At 36.4% G+C, this 16,684-nt stretch overlaps 1 long non-coding RNA gene across 8 annotated transcripts in view; it reads left to right on the top strand.

Annotated features, from left to right (window-relative positions):
* Positions 1 to 16,684, top strand: part of LOC115944730 (uncharacterized) — a 127,920-nt gene that overhangs the window by 69,874 nt on the left and 41,362 nt on the right. For 7 of the 8 annotated variants that reach the window (XR_014147080.1, XR_014147082.1, XR_014147074.1 and 4 more), the window contains 2 exons: positions 2,936 to 3,095; positions 3,576 to 3,627. This is a non-coding gene — a long non-coding RNA (uncharacterized LOC115944730). Of the gene's footprint in view, positions 1 to 2,935; positions 3,096 to 3,575; positions 3,628 to 4,363; positions 4,448 to 16,684 lie in introns of all 8 variants that reach the window. The other variant, XR_014147079.1, reaches the window with a different exon arrangement.

Genomic DNA, 16,684 nt, shown 5'->3' with positions numbered 1-16,684 from the left:
ATTTTTCACTGAATAAATTATTTTGTACAAATTCTGGTACCATGTCTAACTCTCTCAAAAGGTACTAGTATACAATCAAGTCATTAATAAAACTTTCTTGCAAAATATATTCTATTCTATACAGTTTAAATTTGGCAGCATTTCTCCAGTGTGTTCCCCAGAAAGTAGATAGTCTCATGAAATCTCTCTTATAAAGGTTTTCGTAATTTCATACATTTGGCATATGCTATACTTTATCCTATTCCCCTTTCGAGAAGCCCTCTAGTCAGAGAAGTTAATTTTATTTAAGCCTGTGTTTTTCTACTTTATTTGGCCATGGAAGGTCCTAGTATAACTTTTTCTGAGACAATGGTTTCTCCTCACCCTATTTTTTCATAGTTAAGGGAGTCATTCAGCTGACTCAATAGATATTTATTAAGCATCAACCATGTATCAGGAACTGTCTCAAGACTGGGATACAGCAATACACACAACAGATAATTTTTGTGCTGTCTTGGAGCTCATGTTCTAAAGCAGAGAAAAAGGCAATAAACAAATAATATATGTTAGCTAGTGACGAATGCTGTGAAGGAAGGATAAAGATATATAGAGTTAGGGGGGTAGGACATTATTTTGTATGGAATGGTCAATGAAACCTTCTCACCTAGTGTCTGATTTGAGCACAGAACTTGAGGACGTGATAGAGAAACCCAACTAGACATTTTGAGGGAGCATTTTCTAGGCAAAGGAAAATATGATTGCAGTGAGGTGGGGGGTGGTACTTGGAATATTTGAGGAATATTCAGGAGTCTAGTGTTAACTGGATCATAATTCATAGGAGAATGATAGGAGATGAAATTAGAGAATTTGTGCGGTAGGGTGGAAGAGATGATTTGGGTCTTGTATACTGTGGTTAAGACTTTGGGTCTCATTCTGAGTGATTTCAGAAGCTAATGGATGGTTTTCAACAAAGTTTGGACATGATCTAATTTATGTTTCTTTTTTCCTTAAGATTTTATTTATTTGAGAGAGAGAGAATGAGCATGAGCTGGGGGGAAGGGCAGAAGGTGAAGGAGAGGGAGAAGCAGACTCCGGGCTGAGCAGGGAGCCTGATGTGGGGCTCAATCCCAGGACACTGGGATCATGACTTGAGCTGAAGGCAGACACTTAACTGACTGAGCCACCCAGGTCCCCCTGACATGATTTAAGTTATGTTTTATAAAGATTGTTGAATACTGTATTGAGAAGAGACTGTAAGAGTGGCATGGCTAGAAACATAGAGACTGTGGTGCCTGGGTGGCTCAGTTTGTTAGGTGTCTGATTCTTGATTTCAGCTCAGGTCATGATCTCAGGGTCGTGAGATTGCGCCCTGCATCGGGCTCTGCACTCAGTGCACAGAGTCTGCTTGGGAGTCTCTGTCTCCCTCTACCCCTCCCCCCACTCGCGTGCTCTCTCTCTCTCTCAAATAAATAAATAAAATCTTAAAAAAAAGAAACACAGAGACTCATTTAGAAGCCCATTTTAGTCGTATAGGTGACAGATGATAGTGATTTCAACTATGGTGTTAGAAGTATTAAGAAATAGTTGGTTAAGAATATATGTTGAAGCTAGGACTTATGGGATTTACTGATGGATTGAATGTGGAGTGTGAGAGAAAAGAGAGGAGCCTGTGATGACAGTAAGCTTTATGGCATAAACAACCAAAATCATGGAGGTGCCCTTTTCTGAAATGAAGAACATTGGGGGAAGTATAGATTTTGGGGGTGGACGAGGAACCAAGAGTTTGCATTTGGGCATGCTAAATTTAAGGTGTTTTTCAGGCATTCAAGTGAACATGTGAAATAAGCATTGGATATATGAGTCTGCAGTTTAAGAGAGAGAACAGTGATAGAGATTAAAATTAGAGTCATTAACATATAGATGATATCTAAAGCCATTGAATGAGATTACCTAGATGGTAAGTGTCAATAGAGGATGGAAGCAGAGTGTTGAAGACAGCCCTGGGACATACCAGTGATTCAAGGTTAGAAAGATAAGTACGTACCGGTGGGAGAGGAGGAGAATGAAAGGCAAATGGTATCCTAAGAGTCAAGTGAAGAAAGTGTTTCAAAACCATACTGGCCATTAGCTTTGACAACATGGAGATCACTGATAACATTAACAAAAGCAATTATAGTTTCAGGCATGTGTGTCAAGAAATATTGAAAAGGGAAGAAGTGGATTCAGGAAGTAGAGGCAACTTTTTAAAAAAGATTTCATGTAAAGGCAGCAGACAAGTGAAGATATAGCTGGAGGGAGCTATGGTGTCAAGGTTGTTTTTTTTTTTTTTTTTCAAGTTGATAGATATTAATGCATAGCTGTAAGTGGATGGGAAGAATTTGATAGTGTAATACATTGATGATGCAGGAAAAAGAAGGGGAAATTGCACCTTAAACAGGTGAGAAATTCACTTTAAATAGGTGAGAAAGGATGATGCAATGCAAAAATGGTTGGGTTGGTATCAGATGGAATTCATATTCCCATTTAAGGTATGTATTTGATTGAGGGATGCATTCAGTCATTTAACAAATATTTAATACATGTCTATGTCTTAGAAACTTTTTCTAAAATTGGGAATAAAATGGTGACAATAGTTACACATTCCTGCATTTTATTTTTAGTGAGATATGAGAGAATAAAAGAAATAAATACATAAATTACATAGTATGGTATATTGTCCAAGGACATGAATAAGTTCTAACTTAAAATACTCTCTGAATGTATAAATAAATTAATTTGTAGGCATATATTTTGTTATGACCATATTGTAATCTAATTTTTTGCAATGATCATATTAATTCAATAGAGGAAAAAAAGTTATAGTAAGCAGCGAGGGACGTGCCCAGTCAACATTCAATCCATAGCTGGCTTATACTTACAAATGGCCTCCTTTGTCCCCAATTTCCTTATATCACAGGACACTGCTGGAATCTCAGAGAGAAGTGGAAGCCTTGTATCTTTTGAGTTCAGAGTTGAAATAAAGGAAGAATCTGTGAAAAGTAGGAACAGTTTAGGAGACCTGTGGACAGACTTTCAAAAAAGCAAATGTGAAGTTTCAACCTGACTAGCTGTTTAAGGTTTTGTTTTTTCTTCACTTTTTAATAAATAAAGATTTGTTTGGCTTAAAAATGAAAATAGCTTATGTGTACATCTGTGAGGTCAGAACACCCAGCAAAATCTAGGAAAATTGAGAATCCTACATATTGGAACAGAAATACCTTTAAGTCAGGGGCCAACATCTTGGATTTTGTACCCAGCTCTGCTATTATCTATATATGTGACATTTTACAAATTCTTAAATTTGTACAGATTCTCTTAAATTCATTGAGCTTTAATTTTCCTATCTACAGAATGTAGGTAAAAGTACCTGCCTTATCTAACTGAAAAGGCTGTTAAATTTTCTTAACCACCAAAGTCAGTATGTTATACACATTTCAAAAAATATGAGGAAATTGAGTCTTAGGTCAAACAACTTGTCTAAGAGCACATAGCACATACATTAAGACAGATGTTGAACCCAGGCTTCTCTGAGTCTAAGCTGTTTTCATGTTCTGCAGTACCAGCAAGCATGAACCTTCAACTGAGATCAAGAGGACATGACAAGGCTTGGTAAATACCTTTCGTTCTCATGTCTGCTTTCATATTCACTGTTGGTTGGTGTTAGAAGAGGGCTAAAAAACATCTCTTCAAACAATCTAACCATGTGGCCAATATTTCATTCTCCTCTGGAAACTGCCTTGCCTTGAATTGTTTCATTCACCAGCTTTGTAGGCCACATATGACAGGGGACTAACATCCAGTGGTTGATTACCAATTTCCCCTAAGCTAAATGGAAGAGCTGAGTAATAAGTATTTTCGATACTCTTTTTCTATTATGCAAACATCTCCGAGTTAGGCAGGGTATAAGTTAGGGCATTGTGGTGCACTTAAAGTTTGCAACATGTATTTACAAATTAGCTTGCTGCCAAAGTCGCTTGTGTTCGTAACACATCTAATGCTCTTCTGCTCAGCAGCAGTGTTACAGATGAACTTGAAAGACAGAAGTAGTATTTTTATGCAAATATGCCATAAAATGTCTTTGCTAAATAAGCAGTTCTTTCTGTAGCAAGGTTTATTTGCAGTGATACAATTTAGAAGCGTCCCCAATGACAACCTTTTGAGCCATATTAGTTAAATGCTAGAACATCTACAGTGTTAAATCCACAGCAATATATTATAATGGGAAAAATGCCTGAGCAGCAGGGAGCCTTTAATACAGAACTCCATAGGCCACTTAAATAGTGTAATCTGGCTTTCAAGTGGAGCATTCTAAAGAATCTCTATGAACCTTGCTTTGGGGTTTCAGAGAATCGGAATGATATTGAGGACAAAGCTCTGTTCTGGATCTACCTGTCACTGAAACACTCATGCTGCTCTTCTACAAAGCCAGGTGGGATCATTTTTCTAGGAAACATCAATTACTTCTGCTTTTGCTCAGAAATGGCACAGTTATTTTTAGATATATTTTCCACTGGTCTACAAAGTATTACAATTGCCATAACATATTGGGTAGTATCATAATGGTGTAAGGATTCCTGAGCAAAATATGCCTCCCCGGGATATTGCCTAACTTATCTTTGAAAAATAGCAGGATTACATATTTTATAACTCCCTGTACAACTAGCAAGGTGTCAATGTGGATGGAAAATGAATGAGTTAGAATTTTATAGAATTCTTAATTCTGTAAATTACAGAATACTTAAATTCACAGGTATTTTGTCTCTGAGGGTCAGTTTGTGAAATTTATGGTTTGAAATAGCGTTATCTGAATAAAATGAACCAGGTTTTTCTAGGGGCTAATCAAATCCTGGATAGTAAATGAGCTACCTTTGGAGGTTGCATTAACACAGCAGTAGCTTAATAAATTATACTCTGCTGATTTGACTTCCACTGGTACTTAATTTACAACTGGAGATGATCCTGGTGTATGGAGAATCTAGCTAATCATGAACTAGTTACTTGTTCTGATGAAGTGCATATATCCAGCCAAGATGTTTGAAATATAGTTTTGTAAAAAATGTAAACAAATGGAGACTTCTGAGGGTAAACTTCTTGACTGAAGAATTAATACCTAAATCATGACTTCTTTCTCTTTCTTGGAATCTCTTCAATTTATCTTTCATGATAATATCTGTAATATACGGAAAATGAATTGTGTCATTATAGTCTCTTAAGGAAAAATTTCCCCAATTGCTCCCTCAGCTGTCTTCAACCTGCTGGATACAATTTCAAACCAGATATTATAAAAAGGAAGTAAAGTACTTTGGTTTTTTATTTAAATAAAAACTATATTATAAATTAAAGTCTTTGAAAATTCATCTATCCATCTATACATGCAGTCATCCACCAATCTGTTAATCAATTTGTTTTATTCTTTTAATCAATAAAGACTTCTCACTTTAATATTTTTGTAGTTTCTGAGGCTTTGAAAAAATTCAAACCAGTAGAGATATAGACCATAAAAACTATTAAATCTCATCTTAGCAGAGATATTTGCTAATGATTACTTGCCTCAGTCAGCTAGACTTGGTCAGCTCTCTCTGCTGGGTGTCTGGCTAAGGTACACATTAAATTACTGTTCTATCCTAAAGATTGTTGTTGGCAAGCTCATGTAGGTAATCTACATTCATATTGTGGCTGAATATACTCTATCTAACCTTTGGATAAACAGAAGATTTTGGTTTCCAATCCTGTTAGTGTTTTAGCTGTTAAATACACACGTATCATCTCTTTCTGAAAACTATAGAATTTATGTTCAGAATTGAACACCAACAAACAAGGATGGAGTTTTCATGTCAAACTAAAAATATCACGTATACATTTTGGCAGGGAAATGGTGACATTTAAATCACTTTTTATTAGTCTTTTTAATAGGACCTTCTAACCTTTATCCCTAACTCAATCTGACCTCCTTGGTGTCTCTATTTTTAATGGAAAAGCCACTATAATAAATGCAAAATTAATTCTAATTCTCCAAATTAAGTTGTGAAATGTATTTAATTAAGGGTATGGATGCAATTCACTAAATCAATTCACTTATTTACTTCAGTTCACTGAGTGGGGTATATTGAAGTCTTTTTAGTTTTATTTAAGTGCATCAGGATGCATGAGTCAAAGGTCTGAATCCAAGATTCTAAAGATGGTGCCAGGAGAAAGCAAATGTTGATACCAATTGCTCTTTAATTTCAGGAGACAGTTTTCCTTTCAGCTGATGTGAGACAGCTCATGTTCACTAATGGGTCTGGCTTAGACGTTTCAAGAGATGTTTATTATCATAGTCTGGACTTAGGAAATGATTCGAGACACTTGATTTCATTGCTCCATCTAGTTCTCATGCTGCAGAGTAACATCTGATCATTTGATGTGGTCATCTCAGGCAAAGGACAGACATAGTGGAAGAAAAAGATTTTATCTCATCTACCCATGTCATATGTGAACTTCAAGAATACATTTTATTCTTCATGCTATCATTCTGAATTGTGTTCCTTCACTCTGAAGGAACCTTACAAAAGCTTTTAAGTTTAGGTGATCTGAGGGGGAAATATTCCTCAATTTTCAAATTGGTTGAACAACTGAATGGGAATCATGGAAGTGTTTTGGATATGTTATATGTTTTTTATTAAGGGAAATTATACAGAGATGTAGATGTTACAAGCCAGCTGGTATAGTGTGGAATAGTGGCATTCTGTGTTCGGCATGGATCTTCATGTGTCAGTTTATGGCAAAACTCCAGGGTATCCACCAAAGATGTTTAACAATTCACTGCTTCTGGAGGCCAAATAATTTTCCAGAGGATTAGTACCTCAAACATCTTAAATTGGTGACTCAGGCTATTTAGAGATGCAGATCTTATTTCTTTTAGCTGTTGATTTTCAAAGACATGTTCTTTCTGGCTCTGGATAATTCTTCAATAACAAGAAAAACTAACATGTATGGAAGGCTTATGGAAGACTTACACATAATCTTTAAAAAGTTGGGCCATTTAGAAACATGATCATTTGCATTTTTTCTTTTTTGAAAGCTTAACCCTAATTTATTGTTCATCAGAGAGAAGGGCTTTGGGATTTAAAATTTTTTTCTTTTCCTTGAAAACTGAAACACACTCCTGTTTTTAGCATATAGCTTCTAAGGTAATGAGGAACACACTAGTACATTAAAGCAAATGTGTGTCAAATCTCCAGGGAAAACAGATGTCACGTGTGCAGTATTTCCTCCAGACATCTGAAATCCACCATCATTGTTCTTTCAATCTGCTTTCTAAGTGAATGAAACAATGGGGAATATACATAAATCCTTCTATATTAGAATTTAAGAAATATTTCAACTGGAGAAGTTCAAAGTTTGCATTTGATAAATCAGGATATAAAGAGCTTAAAATTAGGGAACCCAGAATTGGAAATCTGTATATTCCCACTGGTTTATTTCACAACTGTACATTTTCCATGATTTTCATAATCTGTGATGAAGTATACCCTGAAACTCATCTCTAAGTAAAGTTCATAATTTTTTGAACATTTTAAACAATATGCTTGAATGTCAAAGATCATAAACTTAATGTGGTTTTCCTAATCTTAAGTAAGATTTATTTGTTGTTATAAATTAAGAAGACTTGGCAGTCAGCAATATATTTGGAACTTTGTAAAATATAGACTTAAGAAAATCATTCATACTGTATTAACAAAAGTGTGTTCATGTCTGTGGTGTGCGTGTGTATGTGTGTGTGTGTGTTCAGTGATTTCTGTGTGTGTTGGATAGAAAAAATATGTAAATGACCACATAAAGGTAGATTCACACCTTCTCTAGCCTCATTTAACTTTAGACATTGAAAACTTTAAACTTATAGGCTCGTTTCTGTCCAGTTTTGAGCTAAAGGGAACTAACACTGGAAAAGAAATATAAATTACATCTTTGCCGGTGGGGAAACTTGGCACTAGCCTTATTGTTCTGAGTCAGTCTGATTCTTGGACTGGCTTGGGCTTGAGCAGTCCACTGCCTACAAAGCTGCACCCATATCTCCTGATCTAATTGTGCCTTCTCATGACTGTGTTTACTTTTCCAGTGTCATTCAGCTCTATTTGCTGGAACAGGGTTCTGCCACAAGCCCCAGACCCCTTGGCCAAATGCTTACCTGTTTGATAGCTCTTGCCATTTCTCTACCAGTCTCTCCTGCAAAGCATGAGCTCTGGCATGCTTCCCAGCTGTGTAGATTCCTGTACAAAAACACCAGTCAGGATTACTTCTGAGATTGTGATGCTCTCTTAGGCATACCGTTTTGGTTCCTTGATGGCTGGACCTACAGCTAAATTAATTTTCTTAGGCTTGGCTCAACACAATTCCAGTTTACTTCATTTTTCATGTTGGCCCACTATTGAGATCTCAGCATGCCTTTGGCAAGGCTACACAGGTGTGACAAAAACTACATTTAATAGGAAAGTTTGCAAACATTTTGCTTCCAAAGGAAGGTTATTACTAGGATTATTTGGATCATTATTCCTCTATGAAGCCATCATTCTGTATGTAGAGTTTAGTTGAGATGTACTACTGAGAATGCCATTTGACAGTGAACATTAGATCTTCACTATTTGGGCACTGACAAGATCAGATAATGGGCGAGGAGCAGGTGTTTTTCCAGCAGCAGGAAAGAAAGCATTAAGTATTTCATGATACCACATCTCTAATTAAAACAGCAGAGACTTTAACAGGTTTTTACTATTTTTCTCTCTCAAGGTAGGTCAGGTGTTATCTAATCTAAAATGCCTAGGCCTGCATGTCTTCTACATGTTCATGTCTCTTATGTGGCCAAAGACAAATTAGATAATGAATTGCTTTTCAATAGTAACCTGCTGACATTGTAGCAGAATCACTTATATTTTAAGGTGCTAATAATGCTTAGTACTTGTAAATGGTTCATTTTTGTTTTGGATATATGTGATGAAGGCTATAAAATTATTTCTTTTTTAAAAAACAACAAAATTAAAATTCTCTCCTTTTAGTGTAAGTTGCTAGTAATCAGCACATTTATTTAAATGGAGACATCTCTTTCACTGTAGACATTTATGTCATTTTTATATGTAAAAGTGAAAACCCAGCAAAAGTGAAAAAGCATATCCAATGATGTTATAAGTGAAAGATAGTTTCTGAAATCCATTTATATGGGCCCTTTATAAAAAAACACTGGAATATTCTAGTTTGAGGGAAAATACTTACATTTGAAACTGATCACTTTTGTGGAGATAAAGCTATGAAATAATCCTTTTAATTTGGGGTTATGTATTTGATACCTCTAAAGAAGTTTATTGGTCAATGCTCAATTAACTTGAGCCCTCAAATTTGCTATCCAATGAGCATTAATATTAAGTGATTTAATAATTTTTTTTCCCTGCAGATGTTTTAGTTATTTATCACTAATCCTGGAGAGTAGGAGTATGTGCTCTTTCAGAGCAATGTACTCTTCCTAAGTGTGGACAAATTTGGCTCAGGTAAAATAAAAGCCTAAAAGAGCAATTCCCTATAATTCAAATGTTGACCTTTGCTTGAAAAGTCCCAAGACATATAAGTTTTATGCTTCTTTTTATAAGAATTCAATATTGGAATTTTATTATAACTTTGTGTATGTTCTCCCTGTCACTGACTAATTTTGGGGATCTGTCTTCCTGCAGAGAGATGCAATTTATGGATTCTCCTGGTATGCTGATGGTTTTGAATTCTGCTTATCATTTATGAATTTTATCTTTCTTCCACTTACCTGTAAACTCTGTTCCTCTCTATATAGTTATGTTGCCAGTGTAGGGTAGAGAATGTAATGTGTGAGTTGGCATTATGATCGTGGGGATTCTCTACACTCATGGTGGGAGTGATTTTTGTTTTCTAGGAGAATCAGATCAGAAAAGGTGAATTTATTTGATCAAAACAGTAGACTTCCATTCTCCTAAGTGTCCATCCCCACCCTGTTCCCCATCCCCAGGCACCAGAAGTTGAATGGGCTTAAGCCAAGTGGAGAGGAAGGTGGGAAGGGTACCCTCCCTTTATCCAGTTATTTCATTCTCTTGTGTGACCTCTAGTTCTACTCAGTTTTCTATAGTTTTTTTATACAGAAGTGATATTCTGTTTTATTTTACTTTTTTATTGTCAATATTGCTTATCATAATTCTTCCCTGAAGGATACCCTAGACAAACAGAATGGAGCCCCAATGGAACCTTCCTTAATTTTCTCTGAGGTTGCTGTATTTGTCCACTTGGCTGAGGAAATCTTTCTTAGAGGCTTTTGTGTAGACAGGGAGCTGGCATAGGAGTAGGGAGAGCTAAAACAGAATCAAACTCCCTATTTTCTTTTTTCTCTGTTGTTCCACCTTGATGATCTTTCCTGCCTGGGTTATATCTGCAGAGCAGTTGACACTCATCCTTACAGATGTGTCTCTGTTTGAGATTGGATGTAGAGGAGGATGGAATGGTATAAAATGAGAGAAGATGAGTAAAAGGAGGAATTTTTTATATGTGGATTGTTAGAATGCTGTCATGCTAGCTTTTTTTTTACTTCCATTTACTGAATTTTCCAGTCAGAAAGTATACCAAGGAAAGCAGTTTAACAATTTAATCTACAAAACTATGTCTTCTTTCTTTCTTTCTTTCTTTCTTTCGATGTGTGTGTGTGTGTTTTGTGGTTTTAGTTTTTCGTTCTTCGTTTTTTGTTTTTTTTTTTTGTCATTGCCTCTAGATTGAGTAAGAAATCTTATAGCCTAGAAGCAAGAACATAGAGAATATACCAGGTACCCCTGGTCTCTTAACTCAGGCAGTATCCACATGAAGCCAGTGAATTAGCTATCTAATCTGCTTGCTTTTCTTAGCTATTTGTTATTTAAACATAGGGCAGAAAGCATCCTGAGTAATTGGGGATCTTAGCTTCTTTTTAGTATATGTGAGGAACTTTTAGACATTTCAGACTGTGTTCCAGAGACTCTTCCTTAAAGCTGTGCTGTCCTCTAAAATGAGACAAAAAGTACCCCAATCACAGGTTGCAGAGCATTTATTCTTCTCATATTTATTCACCTAAATTTTTGTTGGGAATCATTTAAGGCAATAACAAAATTAGGCATAAGAATAAAGAAGATTGTAGATCAAACAAGTGTTTGGAATTTTATGGTGACTTCAAAATCCAGAAATCTTGGAAATTTGATTTTTAATTTGTTGAACATATTATCACTTTGATATAATGTGTCAATGCTTTGCATTATTTTCATTAAATAGTTTAACATGGTTTTATGGTATAATTTAATAAATACATCTATTACGAGTTCTCGTTCCCAAAATTGTCTTTGTCATGAGTATGGTTGTACACTTATAGAAAGGTCTCATGATTCACCTACCCTTTAGGAAAGGTTTTGCTTTCAGCCTATTGGCTGCTTACCTAGGAACTATCCAGTCTTGTTGATATCCTAGCAAAACACACCCTGTTGGGTCTTATTGCTTAAATATTCCCACTTCTAAAATTACCACCACACCACTGGGGGTGAATGAATACACGATTACAATTTCAATTTGACAGCTTTAAAGGAAATGGCATAGGGATTTAATTAGACCCTCTCCATGTGCTTCATTGATTCTCAGATGGGTTTTCATTCTAGCATAAGCAGATGTGAGTTCTAACATCTTGTACCTTGCTTGGGTTATTCAAACCAATAAACAGCCAACAGTTGCCTGAATATCCAAACTCCAAAAGCAAAGTGGTTTGGGAATCCTGAGAGATAGCTTTATCCTTCACTTTCTTTCCTTTATGAATAGATTGAAGGCATCAGGAAAATAATGATTTTTATGGCTCTTGATCTTATGTTATATAATGAAGAGGGAAATTAGGCTACAGTGAAATATTTTCATTTTGGGCAATAATGGAAACTTCTGACATTATTAGAAGAGAAATATTATAATTATTTCTTTTTTTTTGAGCTAAACAAAATGACAAACTGAGAAAGATATGAAAGCCATTGTTAAAATTAGTTACTGGAGATTTTAAGAGGGAAACTTATTGTAACCCTTTGAAGACTTTTTTTGAAATGTATTTTTTCTTAAAATGAAGATAATATGCATCTTTATTTTAGAATTCTAGAAATTCAATGTTTCTTTCAACAACTGTCTAGTTTCCTGAAGTCATCAGGCAGTCCACACCAGGACCTGCACAAAGGCATGACTGTGTCTCCCTTGTGTGGTCTTGAACCCATTTTCTTTTCTTTTTTTTTTTGAAGATTTTATTTATTTATTTGACATTGAGAGAGATAGTGAAAGAGGGAACACAAGCGGGGGGGTGGGGGGGAGGGAGAAGCAGGCTTCCGCCTGAGCAGGGAGCCCCATGCCGGGCTTGATCCCAGGACCCCAGGATCATGACCTGAGCCGAAGGCAGATGCTTAACGACTGAACCACCCAGGCACCCCTTGAACCCATTTTCACCAAACCTTTTAGTCATCCTTCCATCCTCCGACTTTACATTTTATCTTCCTCATGTGAACCCCATTATCATTTTGTCTGCCTTTTTGAAGCCCTTCTCTGCGTCAACTTTTCTTCTCTCTTTGCTGTAGCCCCACTGTGGTAGGTAATGCTGGGTCCTGTCAGGCTCGAGGCTACTAACAGCTAGGTATAATTTCTCACCCATAGTGCCCCACAGAGTTTGTCCATTAGTTTTATTCCCAGAGGGAAGCCTAGTGAGAAAGTGGTGTCATTTGTTTTTCTGTGGGAACTCTTGTGTATTATTGTGCTGAGATGGAAAAGATACAAAGAGGAGAGAGAAAACTATCAGGCAGAAGTGATGTCTACCTGCAAGCAACTTATACGCGTACATATACATCACATTTAGTTAAATGTGTACAGGGCCAGATAGAGAGTTAGCCAGGCCTGAGGACAAGTATCACCCACATCTTTGTGTTGCTGGAGGAATCTGTCATAGGAAAGCTGTCAGAGGTTAATTCCCCTATGCATCTGTCCATTTCCTGGACATCATTCATGATGAAGCTATGTGGTGTCATGAAGAAAGAGTGGACAGGGAGTTAGAAAACTTGTGTCCCAGTCCTGACCCTGTACTGACCAGCACGTGACAGCTCATTTTACTTTCCCAGACATTATCTTCCTCCTCTATAAATTTAGAGAATGACATGAAATTTATTGCACAAGACTTCCAATTCTCAAAATGATATATGATTCTAGCTTATTAAAGACTTTCTTGACTGCTTAAATACTGTATTTTAATGCAAGAATTCTCAGGTCTGCTACAAAAACCATATAGACATTGTTTCTATTTGCAGTGGCCAGAGGATTACAGAGAACAACCTGAAATACTGTGGTAGAATTAGGGCTCTGCTTTCTCAAAACTCCTCTGAGACTTGGTTTTAATTTTCAGGTTCTGGCAAGGCTGCCCAGAACCACAGTATTCTGTCATGTTCAGGGAGAGGGAGGTAGTCTCTTCTCCCCTGAGAAAAGTGTTTTACTGGAAAACAGAAAGTACTGGGTTCTACCCATGGTTCTGTCACTAATTAACTGGGCAACCTTGGGCAAAACCAATGACTCTCTTCTTTTTTTTTTTTTTTTTTAAAGATTTTATTTATTTATTTGAGAGAGAGAGAGTGAGAGCACAGAGGGAGAAGCAGACTCCCCACTGAGCAGAGAGCCTGATGCAGGGCTCGATCCCAGGACCCCGAGATCATGACCTGAGCCGAAGGCAGACGCTTAACCAACTGAGTCACCCAGGTGACCCCCCAATGACTCTCTTCTTGAACCTCATTTTTCTTGTCTGTAAAGTGAGCCAGATGTTCTAGAAAATTTCAAGTCTCCTTGTATTGCCAGAATGCTGAATTACAGCCCCAGTTAGAATTACTTGATTGACTCATGAGTTAAGAAAAATGTTTAGGTTGGAAGCCTCCCCTTAATGTGTCAAAACAGGTCAAATTACAACTTTTCAGTAAAAAGAAATTTATTTTGCTATCACCACTTTTAACCACATGTAATCACTTATCTTTCATGAAAATTTTAATTGTCATGTTGTAGGTATGGTCTTAAGGTCTCTAATGTGCTTTGAATTAATTGGAGCACCCCTCGCCCCCAACACACACACACACGCACACACACACACACACACAGAGTTCTTATAAATAACAAGTAAATTCTCTCCCCCACAAGGATACTAAATTTAGTCTGGAGAAGCATTCCACATGCTTTTAAACATAGAACTAGTGTCTAATAGCTAAGTTCACTACCATGGTACAGAATTTTTCCTTTTCTGATTTTCTTCATTTAAGTTTTACAATATCAGGGCAAATATTAGTCCTGTATAAAGTTTTACTCTTCTTATGTTTGGCCCTGTATTTATTTGTTGGAATAACTTATCTTCTCAAGTATAAACAACCACTGATCATTTAAGTTTCACTATTGATTAAATAATACATTTGCAAAAAAGAAAAAGATATTACCATATTAAAAGTATACCTTGATTAAAAGTTGTCTCCTGATTTTGGAAGCCATAACTGTGAAAAATGGGTATCTTGAATCAAGGAAATATGACCAGTCACTCAAGTAGGGAGTAGGCATATTTGAAATATTATCCAGAACTCCCTGGGTTTTCTGGGAAGCTCTTTCTAGTTGGTGGATCTTCCCTTTGAACTCTGGATTTCCTAGATATCAACGGGCAGCACCGCTATAATATGCGGTGTCTTGGCATTTATATCCTGAACTTCAGTGATACGTTTTTTCTGATTAAATGCCCTACCCTCTGAAAACTGCTGGTGGAAATATTGAAACAATCATTCAGTTTCCCATGTTACAGATCCCTAGATCTTACTGCATTGTGCCAACAAGCTGCTTCTTCCCTACAAGAAGTGAAACCAGAGCTCTTAGAGCTAGGTTGAAAAATTATTGGATGGCAAAAGATAAACTAAGAAAAATCATAATTTTGCCAATTCACTGGCAGAAACTTATTGGTATACTGTTGGAGAAAATTAAATGATAATGTTGTAAGTATAAAATTAAACTTTGTAATCTACATCATCTTGGATAAAATGACCAGAGAGAGAAATTAAAGATATATAGTGCTATAAGGACCATACTGTAGATTTGAATTCCAGCTCTAGATAGTTTGGAAGTAATATTGTAAATCTGAAAAGTATAAGATCAGCTTAATCTTATACATGGTGGTGATTATTCAAGTTGCTAACCAATAGCTTTATTTTCTATCATAGGTAAATTGTCCTATGAATTCAAGATACAAACCGAGGGAGCTTTGTTTCTCTGCCTTACCTAAATGATATGAAAATTACACTTACAAGCTATCTAGATATAGGAAAAACGTCTATAATTTTTTTCTGAATTTCAGATGTTAATTTAACCCTCAAGGGTTTCTAAAATGAATTATCAGCTAAATAGGAGCAGATTAAATTTTGTACTTTGGGAAGAGAGGAACATTTCTGGGTAGTAGTTATACAACATCTCCTGTTTCCTTATTCCTACTTAATTTTAAATATGCAAACACAGATATGGGTACTCTCCTCACCTCCTTTGGTAGTTTCTGCCCTTTAACTGTTCTTCCTTTCCCCTGGCCATCAAAGTTTCCCTTGGGATTCAGCTACAAAACATTATTCTTTGACAGGGTCCCAGAAGTAAAGTCTGGTGCTGTCTAAGTTGATTCAACTCAGCAGAGATTCACTGGATGATTATTGTGACTGGGGTGTTTTAGAGAATGACTTTTCTTTTTCCTATCCTCTTCAAATCCAACTGCTCTGGCCCTGTTCTGCTAGGGACTCATTAGAAGGCGACAATTTATCTTTCAGAACTAATCTTACGTGATAATGACTTTATGCATTACCCCTGCCAGATAACTTCTGCCTTTAAATGGAGGTTGCCAATGCCTTTAAACTAAAGTCTTGAAGTCTTAGTCACCAGGATCAAGCCAAGGCCAGCTGAAGGTGCTCAGTGCTTCTCAAATTATAGCAGGGGAAAGTTTTTCTGTTCAATCAGAGAAATGAAGAGGTAGGTCAAGAGCTAAAGTTAGCTTTGTTTTTAAATTTAATAAATAATAAAATAAGAAAGTGCTTTTAAAAATGAGCTTTCTTTTTTGCTATTACTAATTTCACTTTCTCTCTAGTCTTTTGAAATTATTATTGTTATCAAATGACTACAATAAACTTACCACAAATTTTTCACCCTTGGCACAATCAAAAGTGCTCAGAAAAGACTGCCTATCAAATTAAACTTTTAAATTAGGATTACATTTGTGTAACCCTATCAGTCTTCTCAAGCTGCAAATAATAAATACAGGAACATTTTTCTGTGAGTATTTATCAGCATGCTGTCTTGAAAATTAGATAGGGTAGGGCGCCTGCATGGTTCAGTCGGTTGGGCGTCCGCCTTTGGCTCAGGTCATGATCCCAGGGTCCTGAGATTGAGCCCCGCATGGGACTCCTTGCTCCTCCGGGAGCCTGCTTCTCCCTCTCCCTCTGCCTGTCACTCCCCCTGCTCATGCTCTCTCTCTTTCTCTGTCCCTGTCAAATAAATAAATAAAACCTTTAAAAAAGAAAAAAGAAAATTAGATGGGATAAAATATTGGCATTTGGTTGAAATGATCTAGTTAATCTATGTACTATAAAAAGTATAAGTC

The sequence above is a fragment of the Leptonychotes weddellii genome, chromosome 7 (assembly GCF_054177405.1).
Source record: "Leptonychotes weddellii isolate Sample4059 chromosome 7, ASM5417740v2, whole genome shotgun sequence".
NCBI classification, from domain to species: domain Eukaryota; kingdom Metazoa; phylum Chordata; class Mammalia; order Carnivora; family Phocidae; genus Leptonychotes; species Leptonychotes weddellii.
This window is presented reverse-complemented; position numbering and strand designations above follow the sequence as displayed.